Source organism: Gymnoscopelus microlampas, assembly GCF_963454915.1.
Source record: "Gymnoscopelus microlampas genome assembly, chromosome: 9".
NCBI classification, from domain to species: Eukaryota; Metazoa; Chordata; class Actinopteri; order Myctophiformes; family Myctophidae; genus Gymnoscopelus; species Gymnoscopelus microlampas.
The window spans coordinates 40,101,231-40,118,030 of NC_139946.1; positions in this window are offsets into that span (position 1 = coordinate 40,101,231).

Here is a 16,800-nt window from a genome sequence, read left to right on the forward strand (position 1 = left end):
AAATAGCCGATCTACAAGCTCTCAACATTGAGAGCTTGTAGATCTGCTATTTTCGGCTAATGTTCCCCTCAGAAAAGGAATTCTAGGTTTCAAGTGGTTAATGTAAAACTAAATCCTATCACACAAAGATTTGGCGGACCCCCTATAGTAGCTCTGAAGACCCCTTAGGGGTCCCGGACCCCCTGTTGAAGACCCCTGGTCTAGTACATCTGCTAGATTAAAAACTTTAATATTTTATTTTTGTGGGTGTGTGTTTAGTCCACGATCGGCATTCAATGGTTAGGGGGACAGTGACAGAGCTTAAAGTAACTAAGTACATATACTCAAGTACTGTACTTAAGTACTTGAGGTATTTTTTACTTTACTGGAGTATTTCCAATTTTCAATACTTTTATCGTCAGCGGATCGGACGGGACGAGACGACCGCATAATGAGTACTTTTACTTTTGGTACTTTAAGTACATTGTGATGCCAATACTTTTGTACTTTTACTCAAGTAAATTTGGATTACCAGACTTTTACTTGGAGTGCTTCTATATTGCAGTATTGATACTTTTACTTAAGTAAAAAAAAAAGTACTTTTCCCACAACTGACACACACACACACACACACACACACACACACACACACACACATTGCGTCGGCGGGGAGAGCTCCTCTTGCTCGCCGACAGCAGAGCAGAGCAGGTCAGAGTTATCTGTTGTGATTTGTCGGTGATATAATTATACTATCTGATATATAATCGAGAAATATATCGCTATACTGGAGCGATATTAATATATATATAGGGACCGTGGCAGGTCGTCTGCCCAGGCCGAGCTGACTGGCACACACACACACACACACACACACACACACACACACACACACACACACACACACACACACACACACAGTGTCTCCCCGGGAGATTTCCACTCGCTCGCCGAGTGCAGAGCAGAGCAGAGCAGGTCAAGTGATCTGTTGTGTTTTGTCGGTGTCTCGGTGATAAAGGTTATTATTAATTCATGATAGTATGTAGTAACTTTAATATTCGTTTTGTGTGGGTGTGTGTAGTCCAATTCGGCCTCCGGTTTTCATCTACCCCGCTCCGCCCGGTGAAACCGAGCGGAAAACCGGACTGTGGTCCACTGACCACAGCGGACCGTGTGGCCTGTCCGCCCCGAGCAGGGCGCTCCTTTCCCCGGGGTGAGCTGGTAGAGCGAGGGGCCTGCCTCACGGAACATAACCAGTTTTAACTGCTTTCACGACTTGTTGGTCACATATCCTTTTATTTCCGACCATATCTATGCAATGTTCTTGCCAACTCACCATTAATATTACATATACAGCCTTTATTTTAAAAAATAGATTTTTCTTTCGGAAAACTGTCTACTGCGCCTGCTGCGAGCAGGCTGCGAGCAGCGAGCTGACATTATTTTTTGGCTGAGCGAGGTAGTCCACGCCTACTCAGGTCCTGCTGTGCTCTGATTGGCTAGAATTGCGCTTAATAACGCCAACAGTTTCTAGGCTTCAAAAATAAAAGCGTCAAAGCTCGGGTCTGGGGAGAAATAAAGCACGCCTTTACGTTTAGGCGTTTATACGCTCATGAAACGCGTATAAACGCCAATTTGCATAGAGATAACATTGAAAATTAAAGCTTTTTTTCACTTGGCGTAATTCCGGTGTGAACACAGCATTGGCCACCAGAAATCACAGCAACTCATACCCAACAGCAAGCAATTGGGACAGGAACTGGAATTACAGTGTCAGACAATGACGACAAATTCTTGACTGTAATACAGAGGCAAAATGAGATTGCTGATTTACTGGTTGTACAGCTAAAATTTACCTCACTTCCCTCTAAGGAAATCCCAGTTTACGATGGCAACCCTTTAGATTACCAGGCATTGATGAGGGCATTTGAGCATGGTATTGAGGAAAAGACTAGAAGCCACCAAGATAGGCTATATTACTTGGAACAGTACACCTCTGGACCCTGCAGAGAATTGGTTAGGAGCTGTCTTCATATGAATGCCAACACAGGCTACATTCACGCTAAAACACTGTTAAAAAAGCATTTAGGAGATAACATAAAAATCTCAAGTGCCTATATGGAAAAAGCTTTAAATTGGAAAAGTATTAAGGCAGAGGATGGAGATGCACTGCATGCTTATGCACTCTTCCTGAGAGGCTGTTGTAACGCAATGAGAGATTTGGAGGATATAGAGGACCTGGATCTGACTTCTAACCTGAAACTCATTGTGTCCAAACTGCCTTATAAATTGAAGGAAAAATGGAGAACGACAGCTTGTGATATTTTAGAGCAAACGCAAAGGAGAGCAAGATTGAGCCACTTGGTACTATTTATGGAAAAGCAAGCGAGAATACTCCAGGACCCACTTTTCGGCGACATTCATGATCCTCTTGCCAATGTGAAGGTTTCAAAACCAAGGACTGCAGCTGAATCAACCTCAGGCAGATTTAAGAGCAAGGGGAGTAGTTTTGCTACTACGGTGGCAACAGTGTCTGACAGCAAAGCCGAAAAGTCACCTGTCAAAAGCAACATGCCTTTTGGTGCATATGATTTCGCATGTATTTTCTGTACCGGCAAGCATCCCTTACCTGAATGTCAGAAAATGAATGCACAGGCACATGAAGACAAAGTTCAGTTTCTCAGGGAAAAAGGACTATGCTTTGGATGTTCGAAAGTGGGACATTTGAGTAGAAATTGTAAACGGAGACTGACCTGCCAGAACTGCCAGGGCAGACATAGTTGGGGGCTGGTATACAACACTTACCACTTGCTGGAATAAAGTTGCACTTGGGGGAGAAAGGGGGGAAATAGTTGTGAATTTGATGACATTTAACTAATACTCTACTTAACGTTTAAAACAAATTAAGGCAAATACCTCTCCACTGTATATGATGCAGCCTAAGAAAAGAAAAGTGCAGATATTAGGATTTTGTTCATTTCTAAAACACCATGGAAAAGCAAAATAACCAATACAAATAAAATGTAAATGTAACGGCAATGTTTACGTCATGTAGATAGAATATCTCACCTGGTGGAACGTGATGAGCTAAAGTTAGCTTCATGTATGCGATGGATGATGCTACACTCTGAGGAAGAGTAGGCATGGCCTGGTCCAGTCTGGTGAAACTGAGACCCAACAAGTCAGGGGTTAACATCAGCCAATAATAACGAATGAAATCACATCTACCTGTCTTCAAAAAACATAATACTATATATTGATGGATCTACTTACATTATTTGGTATGATGAGCAGGAAATGTTTCCCTGAAAAGTGGCAAAAATATGTTGTCATTTCAAACCTTAATGTGCATGGTTACATTTTCTATTATCTTTACTTTATGTGTTTTACCGTTCCAGAGAACATAACAAGGTGGGACAAACTCAGCCAATCCAGTTGGAGATGCAGTCAGGGAGTCGAACACTGCGTTGATGACAACGTCTTTCTCAGCAGGAAGAGGCAACACCACAAGTTCTGCACTCTGCTTTGGAGACAGGAGCCTTACAGCCTCCAGCTGGACAGAAAGACAGTCAAGAAAAGATTATCACCACCACTGGATTTTATTTGATAATAATAAGGTAACTATTTGGTCTAATCATTCTTTAGAGTTTTTTTTATGTGGCAGCGATGAAGTCTTACAGGGGAGAAGCCTGGGTTGAGATTCAGGAATTCTCTGACAGACACAAGGGCTGAGAATGGCCCAAAGTTGTTCTGCAGCCAGTAAGCACTGCTGTTGTAGGGGACAGATCAGAACAAAGTATTAAGGCATCCAAACAGAAAAATGGCTGCAAATACCAGTCAAAACATTTTCCAGTAAAGATATCCCATTCTAATTGAGAATAGAATGGGAATATATTTATTCAGCAAATACATTTGAAAATGAGAGCCAAACTGTTATTGAGATATTGCAGTTAGTCAGTACCTGGCTGTGGTCGGGAGAGGAAAGGGAGGATTAGTTCCTTCAGGCCCAAATGCTGCTGCTGTGAGGTCATGTTGTCAAACTGATGGCTAAACTCCTTCAAACTGGTGAATCAAACACAGAATGAGAAATACTTATTTCTTAGCTTATTGGTGAAGCTAGAGAAAAGGCAACGGAGTCATCAAAATCAAAATCATCCCCCAGGAAGAATGAAGGTGCACAGAAATGTCTATGGAAATCCAGCAGTCAGAATTGCCACTCTCATCTCTCCAATCACATCCAGAACCACAGACGCTGATGGACCAGTCATGGTCATGGACTAGGGGAAGGATTACATGGATCAATATTTAATATTATTACATTTGCATTAATATTACGTGATGATATTTAGTGTACGGAATAGTAGATAAAGATTCTGGCTCTATAATAGAGATATTCTTTCAAATCTTGATAGACTGTTTGCCTGACAGTGAATAGGGAATTTTTATTAGCATTTTTTTTCATTAGCAAATCTTTTTAAGATTATTAAAAACATGAGCTTTAAATTTAAATAATTTCAGAATTCAGATGTGTTACTTTTAATTAGTTTTTAGAGATTGTTCATTCTGTCTTCACCATAAAAGTTGTTTTCAGTGTCTGGTTAGAGCTACTTTTTGTACCGTGTTGGCAAGAAGACCCAGAGCTGCGACCCCAGAGATCTTAGAGAGGAACAGCTTCCAGACTGGTCTGGAACCAGTGGAGCTGGGGGGCTGGTTACACTTCATCACTGCTGCCAGATCCTGTGCTGTCAACATGGACACCTGGGTGGAGATAATGGACAAAGCAGAACAGAAAAAACAGGAAACCTTTAATGAAGTCAAAATTGAAAAATAATAACTGTTGCGTTCAATGTGAGAGACTTAAGTGGCTTACTGAAGCACACGTGTATTCTTCAATGCCAAAGTCACAAAAACGTCCATTCATCTGTCCGTTGTTGAGGAGGAGCTGTAGTGCAGTGCTTTGGTAGCCGAAAAGGAAAACATTTGAGTTGCAAAACGAAAAGTTTGTTCATTAAATATATTTGAGATATTGTAGGCATTGCCTCAGAACACTCACCTGTTAATTCCAACACAAATGTCTGTTTCTGTGAAAACATTAATTCATTCATTCATTATGAAAATAAATCACAATAAAATTCATAACAATGAATCAAAACTACTATACACTTACCATTTGCTGAAGTAACATTGCACTTGGGAAAGAAAGAAAGAGTGAAATGTTTTTAATTTGGTGACATTTAGTCAATTAGACTTTAAAATGTGAATATCATTTCAGGTACCTACCTCTCCACTGTAGATGATGCAGCCTAAGTATAGACAGAAAAAGTTTTGTTGATTTTAGAAATGCAATGGGAAAAACATAACCACTGCCAATAACATGTGAACATAACAGCATAGTGATACATCACTTTTAACTCAGTCGAAGATCTCACCTGGTGGAATTTGATGAAGCAAAGTCAGCTTGTTGTATGTGATGGATGATGCTACACTCGGTGGAAGAGTAAACATGGCCAGGTCCAGTCTGGTGAAACTGAGACCCAACAAGTTGGGGTTAACATAGGCCAAAAATAATGATTTGAATTATTTCTACTTGGTCTTCAAAAAACTAAATATACTGATAGATAACTTACATTATTTTGTACGACAAGCAGGAAATTTCACCCTGAAAAATGACAAAAAGAGTTTGTGATTTCAAACCAAATGTGCATAGTTACAGTTATATTACCATCATTACTTCACAGTTTTTACCTTTCCAGAGAACATAACAAGGTGGGACACAAACTCAGCCAATCCTCTCTCCTTTGGAGATTCGGTCAGATAGTCAAACACTGCGTGGATGACAACGTCTTTCTCAGGAAGAAGAGGCAACACCACAAGTTCTGCACTCTGCTTTGGAGACAGGAGCCTTACAGCCTCCAGCTAGATGGAAAGAAAGTCAAGAAAAACTTGATCACCACCACTGGACTTTATTTTATATTTAAAAAGTAATTATCTCTTGGAGTTAATAATGCATCATTGTTATGTAATGTAACAACTTTAAAGTCTTACAGGGGAGAAGCCTGGGTTTAGATTCAGGAATTCACTGACAGACACAAGACCTGAGAATGCACCAAAGTTGTTCTCCAACCAGTAAACACTGCTGTTGGACACACGGCCTCGGTCTGAAGGGGACAGATCAGAATGAAACATTAAGGCATTGAAAGGTGTCTGGAAATACAGTCAATATATTTTCCTGTAAAAAAGATATAACATTTTAATAGATTGTAAAAAAGGCCTTGGAGAGGAACAGCTTCCAGACTGGTCTGGAACCAGTGGAGCTGGGGCACCAGTAGTTCGGTAGGCTTGCGTGCCGCACGTCTGGGGGCCAACATCCTCCGAGACGAGGCAGTGGTACTATTTAACCCATAGTTGGGGGCTGGTTCGTGGGCACCAGTAGTTCGGTAAGCTTGCGTGCCGCACGTCTGGGGGCCAACCTCCTCCGAGACGAGGCAGTAGTACTATTTAACCCATAGTTGGGGGCTGGTTCGTGGGCACCAGTAGTTCGGTAGGCTTGCGTGCCGCACGTCTGGGGGCCAACCTCCTCCGAGACGAGGCAGTGGTACTATTTAACCCATAGTTGGGGGCTGGTTCGTGGGCACCAGTAGTTCGGTAAGCTTGCGTGCCGCACGTCTGGGGGCCAACCTCCTCCGAGACGAGGCAGTGGTACTATTTAACCCATAGTTGGGGGCTGGTTCGTGGGCACCAGTAGTTCGGTAGGCTTGCGTGCCGCACGTCTGGGGGCCAACCTCCTCCGAGACGAGGCAGTGGTACTATTTAACCCATAGTTGGGGGCTGGTTCGTGGGCACCAGTAGTTCGGTAAGCTTGCGTGCCGCACGTCTGGGGGCCAACCTCCTCCGAGACGAGGCAGTGGTACTATTTAACCCATAGTTGGGGGCTGGTTCGTGGGCACCAGTAGTTCGGTAGGCTTGCGTGCCGCACGTCTGGGGGCCAACCTCCTCCGAGACGAGGCAGTGGTACTATTTAACCCATAGTTGGGGGCTGGTTCGTGGGCACCAGTAGTTCGGTAGGCTTGCGTGCCGCACGTCTGGGGGCCAACCTCCTCCGAGACTAGGCAGTGGTACTATTTAACCCATAGTTGGGGGCTGGTTCGTGGGCACCAGTAGTTCGGTAGGCTTGCGTGCCGCACGTCTGGGGGCCAACCTCCTCCGAGCATTATAATTGCACAAATTTAATGACCAGAAGTCTAGCTTCACATTTGCGCTTTTTATAGAATTGTCACATCAGAAGACAGACCCTTGCAGCGTAGAGAATAGAGAATAGTTATACCCTTCCAGACAAGAGCCATATCCCTGCAGACACGGCCGTCTTCAAGGCAAGAGTACAGTCAGAGTGCAACATATGCAACATTAAATAAATGCACTCATAAACCTTATAGACGCCGGTAGGGAGGGGCTTTATTATATTATTCGCTTATAGATTCCAACGAGTTGGAATCAACACTCGATTAATGTTAGGACGTATCAACAGATAAATCCTATTGACACACTTCCCTAAAGGCAAGGCTCCTTTCAGTCAGAGGAGGCATTTATCTGAGCTTCAGAGCTTGCTCTATCGGCTACGGCGATCGGATCCCTTCAAGACAGACTTCAAGACTGGAAGGGTAGAACTATTCTTTACACTGCGAGGCTCGGTCTTCTGATATGACATTCTATAAAAAGGTATTGAATTCATTGTTATATGGGTATTGAATTCATTGTTATATGGGTATTGAATTCCCATTATATGGGAGCGCCAATGGAGGGGGAAGGCTGCTTCTGTACACGCTCCTCAGCGTCGCAACGTTTTTCCTTCTTTTTAGTATTTTTAAGCTTTTATTATTTTACATGTACTTAAAAGACGTATGAAAAAATTGCCTTTCCCTGTTCTCAAGTAAAATATTGATATGCGATTAAAATGTGATTAATTGTGATTAATTCATTACAAAGCCTCTAATTAATTTGATAAATGTTTTTAATCGAGTCCCAACCCTAGTTCTTATATATATTTATAATGTTCTTACCCTTCATCACAGACACCTGTAGCAGAGTCTCCAAACTTTGTAATCCAGTGTACACAAACTGACCGTTGGAGATTTCCCCAGCAGAGCCACATGACTTCCCTGTGGAAGAGAAATAAATGTCCTTCAATACACTGGTATGAAATATCCAGTGGTGTAAAGTAACTAAGTACATTTACTAAAGTACCGTACTTAAGTACAATTAGAAGGTACTTTTACTTTACTGGAGTATTTCCAATTGTCTATACTTTTACTTACATCTCAGAGGCAAATATTGTACTGTTACTCCACTACAATTATTTGAAAACTTTAGTTACTAGTTATTGTAGATATACATTATTATATTATAAAAACATACATTAACCACTTGCCTTTCACAACCACAAGGACGCACGTACGCACGCACACGCCACTAACCTGTACACACTCGGGTCCAGATTGACAAAGGTGTCCATGTTGACATTGGAGCCAGCGGCACTTCTCACATAGGAAAGGGATGCACCACCTACAGGTCATAAAGAAAATACTGAATTTATCCATCTCTGAAGTGTGCGTGTGTGCGTGCGTGCGTACGCAATAAAGGACAAGGATAGGATAGAACGCAATGGTATGAGCCAAAAGCGTCGTGTTTATTGAATTCCTAAAGGAAGCGGAAATATGGAAAAATGAACAAAACCAGTTGACTGTGCAGCCCCAGGACAGTATCTCTAATATTTCAAAACACTCAAAAGCGAAATCAACCAAATCAACCACTTCATCAGTTACCGCAGCCCGACTCAAGGCTGAGGCTGAGAAGGCTGTGCTCCTTATAAGGGCATCGACTTTAAAGGCAAAGCAGGCTCTGGAAATGCAAGCCAGCCAGACTGGAACAAATGGAACTGGACATATGCCTGGCTGAATCCGATGCTAGATTAAAAATCCTGGCGGATCTTGACTCCATTTCACAACCACCAGCACCATCACTGCTTAAATCACAACCACAAATGTTACAGACAAAATCACAGGATGATGCCATGAATGAGTATCTGGAAAATACTAAAACCCCAAGCATCAATATGGACTCATTTCCAATTAATTCACTTGGAGCCAGACAAAAAAAAAATTACAAGGACCAACAAACCCAGGCCTAAGGCCACCAGAAATCACAGCAACTCATACCCAACAGCAAGCAATTGGGACAGGAACTGGAATTACAGTGTCAGACAATGACGACAAATTCTTGACTGTAATACAGAGGCAAAATGAGATTGCTGATTTACTGGTTGTACAGCTAAAATTTACCTCACTTCCCTCTAAGGAAATCCCAGTTTACGATGGCAACCCTTTAGATTACCAGGCATTGATGAGGGCATTTGAGCATGGTATTGAGGAAAAGACTAGAAGCCACCAAGATAGGCTATATTACTTGGAACAGTACACCTCTGGACCCTGCAGAGAATTGGTTAGGAGCTGTCTTCATATGAATGCCAACACAGGCTACATTCACGCTAAAACACTGTTAAAAAAGCATTTAGGAGATAACATAAAAATCTCAAGTGCCTATATGGAAAAAGCTTTAAATTGGAAAAGTATTAAGGCAGAGGATGGAGATGCACTGCATGCTTATGCACTCTTCCTGAGAGGCTGTTGTAACGCAATGAGAGATTTGGAGGATATAGAGGACCTGGATCTGACTTCTAACCTGAAACTCATTGTGTCCAAACTGCCTTATAAATTGAAGGAAAAATGGAGAACGACAGCTTGTGATATTTTAGAGCAAACGCAAAGGAGAGCAAGATTGAGCCACTTGGTACTATTTATGGAAAAGCAAGCGAGAATACTCCAGGACCCACTTTTCGGCGACATTCATGATCCTCTTGCCAATGTGAAGGTTTCAAAACCAAGGACTGCAGCTGAATCAACCTCAGGCAGATTTAAGAGCAAGGGGAGTAGTTTTGCTACTACGGTGGCAACAGTGTCTGACAGCAAAGCCGAAAAGTCACCTGTCAAAAGCAACATGCCTTTTGGTGCATATGATTTCGCATGTATTTTCTGTACCGGCAAGCATCCCTTACCTGAATGTCAGAAAATGAATGCACAGGCACATGAAGACAAAGTTCAGTTTCTCAGGGAAAAAGGACTATGCTTTGGATGTTCGAAAGTGGGACATTTGAGTAGAAATTGTAAACGGAGACTGACCTGCCAGAACTGCCAGGGCAGACATAGTTGGGGGCTGGTATACAACACTTACCACTTGCTGGAATAAAGTTGCACTTGGGGGAGAAAGGGGGGAAATAGTTGTGAATTTGATGACATTTAACTAATACTCTACTTAACGTTTAAAACAAATTAAGGCAAATACCTCTCCACTGTATATGATGCAGCCTAAGAAAAGAAAAGTGCAGATATTAGGATTTTGTTCATTTCTAAAACACCATGGAAAAGCAAAATAACCAATACAAATAAAATGTAAATGTAACGGCAATGTTTACGTCATGTAGATAGAATATCTCACCTGGTGGAACGTGATGAGCTAAAGTTAGCTTCATGTATGCGATGGATGATGCTACACTCTGAGGAAGAGTAGGCATGGCCTGGTCCAGTCTGGTGAAACTGAGACCCAACAAGTCAGGGGTTAACATCAGCCAATAATAACGAATGAAATCACATCTACCTGTCTTCAAAAAACATAATACTATATATTGATGGATCTACTTACATTATTTGGTATGATGAGCAGGAAATGTTTCCCTGAAAAGTGGCAAAAATATGTTGTCATTTCAAACCTTAATGTGCATGGTTACATTTTCTATTATCTTTACTTTATGTGTTTTACCGTTCCAGAGAACATAACAAGGTGGGACAAACTCAGCCAATCCAGTTGGAGATGCAGTCAGGGAGTCGAACACTGCGTTGATGACAACGTCTTTCTCAGCAGGAAGAGGCAACACCACAAGTTCTGCACTCTGCTTTGGAGACAGGAGCCTTACAGCCTCCAGCTGGACAGAAAGACAGTCAAGAAAAGATTATCACCACCACTGGATTTTATTTGATAATAATAAGGTAACTATTTGGTCTAATCATTCTTTAGAGTTTTTTTTATGTGGCAGCGATGAAGTCTTACAGGGGAGAAGCCTGGGTTGAGATTCAGGAATTCTCTGACAGACACAAGGGCTGAGAATGGCCCAAAGTTGTTCTGCAGCCAGTAAGCACTGCTGTTGTAGGGGACAGATCAGAACAAAGTATTAAGGCATCCAAACAGAAAAATGGCTGCAAATACCAGTCAAAACATTTTCCAGTAAAGATATCCCATTCTAATTGAGAATAGAATGGGAATATATTTATTCAGCAAATACATTTGAAAATGAGAGCCAAACTGTTATTGAGATATTGCAGTTAGTCAGTACCTGGCTGTGGTCGGGAGAGGAAAGGGAGGATTAGTTCCTTCAGGCCCAAATGCTGCTGCTGTGAGGTCATGTTGTCAAACTGATGGCTAAACTCCTTCAAACTGGTGAATCAAACACAGAATGAGAAATACTTATTTCTTAGCTTATTGGTGAAGCTAGAGAAAAGGCAACGGAGTCATCAAAATCAAAATCATCCCCCAGGAAGAATGAAGGTGCACAGAAATGTCTATGGAAATCCAGCAGTCAGAATTGCCACTCTCATCTCTCCAATCACATCCAGAACCACAGACGCTGATGGACCAGTCATGGTCATGGACTAGGGGAAGGATTACATGGATCAATATTTAATATTATTACATTTGCATTAATATTACGTGATGATATTTAGTGTACGGAATAGTAGATAAAGATTCTGGCTCTATAATAGAGATATTCTTTCAAATCTTGATAGACTGTTTGCCTGACAGTGAATAGGGAATTTTTATTAGCATTTTTTTTCATTAGCAAATCTTTTTAAGATTATTAAAAACATGAGCTTTAAATTTAAATAATTTCAGAATTCAGATGTGTTACTTTTAATTAGTTTTTAGAGATTGTTCATTCTGTCTTCACCATAAAAGTTGTTTTCAGTGTCTGGTTAGAGCTACTTTTTGTACCGTGTTGGCAAGAAGACCCAGAGCTGCGACCCCAGAGGTCTTAGAGAGGAACAGCTTCCAGACTGGTCTGGAACCAGTGGAGCTGGGGGGCTGGTTACACTTCATCACTGCTGCCAGATCCTGTGCTGTCAACATGGACACCTGGGTGGAGATAATGGACAAAGCAGAACAGAAAAAACAGGAAACCTTTAATGAAGTCAAAATTGAAAAATAATAACTGTTGCGTTCAATGTGAGAGACTTAAGTGGCTTACTGAAGCACACGTGTATTCTTCAATGCCAAAGTCACAAAAACGTCCATTCATCTGTCCGTTGTTGAGGAGGAGCTGTAGTGCAGTGCTTTGGTAGCCGAAAAGGAAAACATTTGAGTTGCAAAACGAAAAGTTTGTTCATTAAATATATTTGAGATATTGTAGGCATTGCCTCAGAACACTCACCTGTTAATTCCAACACAAATGTCTGTTTCTGTGAAAACATTAATTCATTCATTCATTATGAAAATAAATCACAATAAAATTCATAACAATGAATCAAAACTACTATACACTTACCATTTGCTGAAGTAACATTGCACTTGGGAAAGAAAGAAAGAGTGAAATGTTTTTAATTTGGTGACATTTAGTCAATTAGACTTTAAAATGTGAATATCATTTCAGGTACCTACCTCTCCACTGTAGATGATGCAGCCTAAGTATAGACAGAAAAAGTTTTGTTGATTTTAGAAATGCAATGGGAAAAACATAACCACTGCCAATAACATGTGAACATAACAGCATAGTGATACATCACTTTTAACTCAGTCGAAGATCTCACCTGGTGGAATTTGATGAAGCAAAGTCAGCTTGTTGTATGTGATGGATGATGCTACACTCGGTGGAAGAGTAAACATGGCCAGGTCCAGTCTGGTGAAACTGAGACCCAACAAGTTGGGGTTAACATAGGCCAAAAATAATGATTTGAATTATTTCTACTTGGTCTTCAAAAAACTAAATATACTGATAGATAACTTACATTATTTTGTACGACAAGCAGGAAATTTCACCCTGAAAAATGACAAAAAGAGTTTGTGATTTCAAACCAAATGTGCATAGTTACAGTTTATATTACCATCATTACTTCACAGTTTTTACCTTTCCAGAGAACATAACAAGGTGGGACACAAACTCAGCCAATCCTCTCTCCTTTGGAGATTCCGTCAGATAGTCAAACACTGCGTGGATGACAACGTCTTTCTCAGGAAGAAGAGGCAACACCACAAGTTCTGCACTCTGCTTTGGAGACAGGAGCCTTACAGCCTCCAGCTAGATGGAAAGAAAGTCAAGAAAAACTTGATCACCACCACTGGACTTTATTTTATATTTAAAAAGTAATTATCTCTTGGAGTTAATAATGCATCATTGTTATGTAATGTAACAACTTTAAAGTCTTACAGGGGAGAAGCCTGGGTTTAGATTCAGGAATTCACTGACAGACACAAGACCTGAGAATGCACCAAAGTTGTTCTCCAACCAGTAAACACTGCTGTTGGACACACGGCCTCGGTCTGAAGGGGACAGATCAGAATGAAACATTAAGGCATTGAAAGGTGTCTGGAAATACAGTCAATATATTTTCCTGTAAAAAAGATATAACATTTTAATAGATTGTAAAAAAGGCCTTGGAGAGGAACAGCTTCCAGACTGGTCTGGAACCAGTGGAGCTGGGGCACCAGTAGTTCGGTAGGCTTGCGTGCCGCACGTCTGGGGGCCAACATCCTCCGAGACGAGGCAGTGGTACTATTTAACCCATAGTTGGGGGCTGGTTCGTGGGCACCAGTAGTTCGGTAAGCTTGCGTGCCGCACGTCTGGGGGCCAACCTCCTCCGAGACGAGGCAGTAGTACTATTTAACCCATAGTTGGGGGCTGGTTCGTGGGCACCAGTAGTTCGGTAGGCTTGCGTGCCGCACGTCTGGGGGCCAACCTCCTCCGAGACGAGGCAGTGGTACTATTTAACCCATAGTTGGGGGCTGGTTCGTGGGCACCAGTAGTTCGGTAAGCTTGCGTGCCGCACGTCTGGGGGCCAACCTCCTCCGAGACGAGGCAGTGGTACTATTTAACCCATAGTTGGGGGCTGGTTCGTGGGCACCAGTAGTTCGGTAGGCTTGCGTGCCGCACGTCTGGGGGCCAACCTCCTCCGAGACGAGGCAGTGGTACTATTTAACCCATAGTTGGGGGCTGGTTCGTGGGCACCAGTAGTTCGGTAAGCTTGCGTGCCGCACGTCTGGGGGCCAACCTCCTCCGAGACGAGGCAGTGGTACTATTTAACCCATAGTTGGGGGCTGGTTCGTGGGCACCAGTAGTTCGGTAGGCTTGCGTGCCGCACGTCTGGGGGCCAACCTCCTCCGAGACGAGGCAGTGGTACTATTTAACCCATAGTTGGGGGCTGGTTCGTGGGCACCAGTAGTTCGGTAGGCTTGCGTGCCGCACGTCTGGGGGCCAACCTCCTCCGAGACTAGGCAGTGGTACTATTTAACCCATAGTTGGGGGCTGGTTCGTGGGCACCAGTAGTTCGGTAGGCTTGCGTGCCGCACGTCTGGGGGCCAACCTCCTCCGAGCATTATAATTGCACAAATTTAATGACCAGAAGTCTAGCTTCACATTTGCGCTTTTTATAGAATTGTCACATCAGAAGACAGACCCTTGCAGCGTAGAGAATAGAGAATAGTTATACCCTTCCAGACAAGAGCCATATCCCTGCAGACACGGCCGTCTTCAAGGCAAGAGTACAGTCAGAGTGCAACATATGCAACATTAAATAAATGCACTCATAAACCTTATAGACGCCGGTAGGGAGGGGCTTTATTATATTATTCGCTTATAGATTCCAACGAGTTGGAATCAACACTCGATTAATGTTAGGACGTATCAACAGATAAATCCTATTGACACACTTCCCTAAAGGCAAGGCTCCTTTCAGTCAGAGGAGGCATTTATCTGAGCTTCAGAGCTTGCTCTATCGGCTACGGCGATCGGATCCCTTCAAGACAGACTTCAAGACTGGAAGGGTAGAACTATTCTTTACACTGCGAGGCTCGGTCTTCTGATATGACATTCTATAAAAAGGTATTGAATTCATTGTTATATGGGTATTGAATTCATTGTTATATGGGTATTGAATTCCCATTATATGGGAGCGCCAATGGAGGGGGAAGGCTGCTTCTGTACACGCTCCTCAGCGTCGCAACGTTTTTCCTTCTTTTTAGTATTTTTAAGCTTTTATTATTTTACATGTACTTAAAAGACGTATGAAAAAATTGCCTTTCCCTGTTCTCAAGTAAAATATTGATATGCGATTAAAATGTGATTAATTGTGATTAATTCATTACAAAGCCTCTAATTAATTTGATAAATGTTTTTAATCGAGTCCCAACCCTAGTTCTTATATATATTTATAATGTTCTTACCCTTCATCACAGACACCTGTAGCAGAGTCTCCAAACTTTGTAATCCAGTGTACACAAACTGACCGTTGGAGATTTCCCCAGCAGAGCCACATGACTTCCCTGTGGAAGAGAAATAAATGTCCTTCAATACACTGGTATGAAATATCCAGTGGTGTAAAGTAACTAAGTACATTTACTAAAGTACCGTACTTAAGTACAATTAGAAGGTACTTTTACTTTACTGGAGTATTTCCAATTGTCTATACTTTTACTTACATCTCAGAGGCAAATATTGTACTGTTACTCCACTACAATTATTTGAAAACTTTAGTTACTAGTTATTGTAGATATACATTATTATATTATAAAAACATACATTAACCACTTGCCTTTCACAACCACAAGGACGCACGTACGCACGCACACGCCACTAACCTGTACACACTCGGGTCCAGATTGACAAAGGTGTCCATGTTGACATTGGAGCCAGCGGCACTTCTCACATAGGAAAGGGATGCACCACCTACAGGTCATAAAGAAAATACTGAATTTATCCATCTCTGAAGTGTGCGTGTGTGCGTGCGTGCGTACGCAATAAAGGACAAGGATAGGATAGAACGCAATGGTATGAGCCAAAAGCGTCGTGTTTATTGAATTCCTAAAGGAAGCGGAAATATGGAAAAATGAACAAAACCAGTTGACTGTGCAGCCCCAGGACAGTATCTCTAATATTTCAAAACACTCAAAAGCGAAATCAACCAAATCAACCACTTCATCAGTTACCGCAGCCCGACTCAAGGCTGAGGCTGAGAAGGCTGTGCTCCTTATAAGGGCATCGACTTTAAAGGCAAAGCAGGCTCTGGAAATGCAAGCCAGCCAGACTGGAACAAATGGAACTGGACATATGCCTGGCTGAATCCGATGCTAGATTAAAAATCCTGGCGGATCTTGACTCCATTTCACAACCACCAGCACCATCACTGCTTAAATCACAACCACAAATGTTACAGACAAAATCACAGGATGATGCCATGAATGAGTATCTGGAAAATACTAAAACCCCAAGCATCAATATGGACTCATTTCCAATTAATTCACTTGGAGCCAGACAAAAAAAAAATTACAAGGACCAACAAACCCAGGCCTAAGGCCACCAGAAATCACAGCAACTCATACCCAACAGCAAGCAATTGGGACAGGAACTGGAATTACAGTGTCAGACAATGACGACAAATTCTTGACTGTAATACAGAGGCAAAATGAGATTGCTGATTTACTGGTTGTACAGCTAAAATTTACCTCACTTCC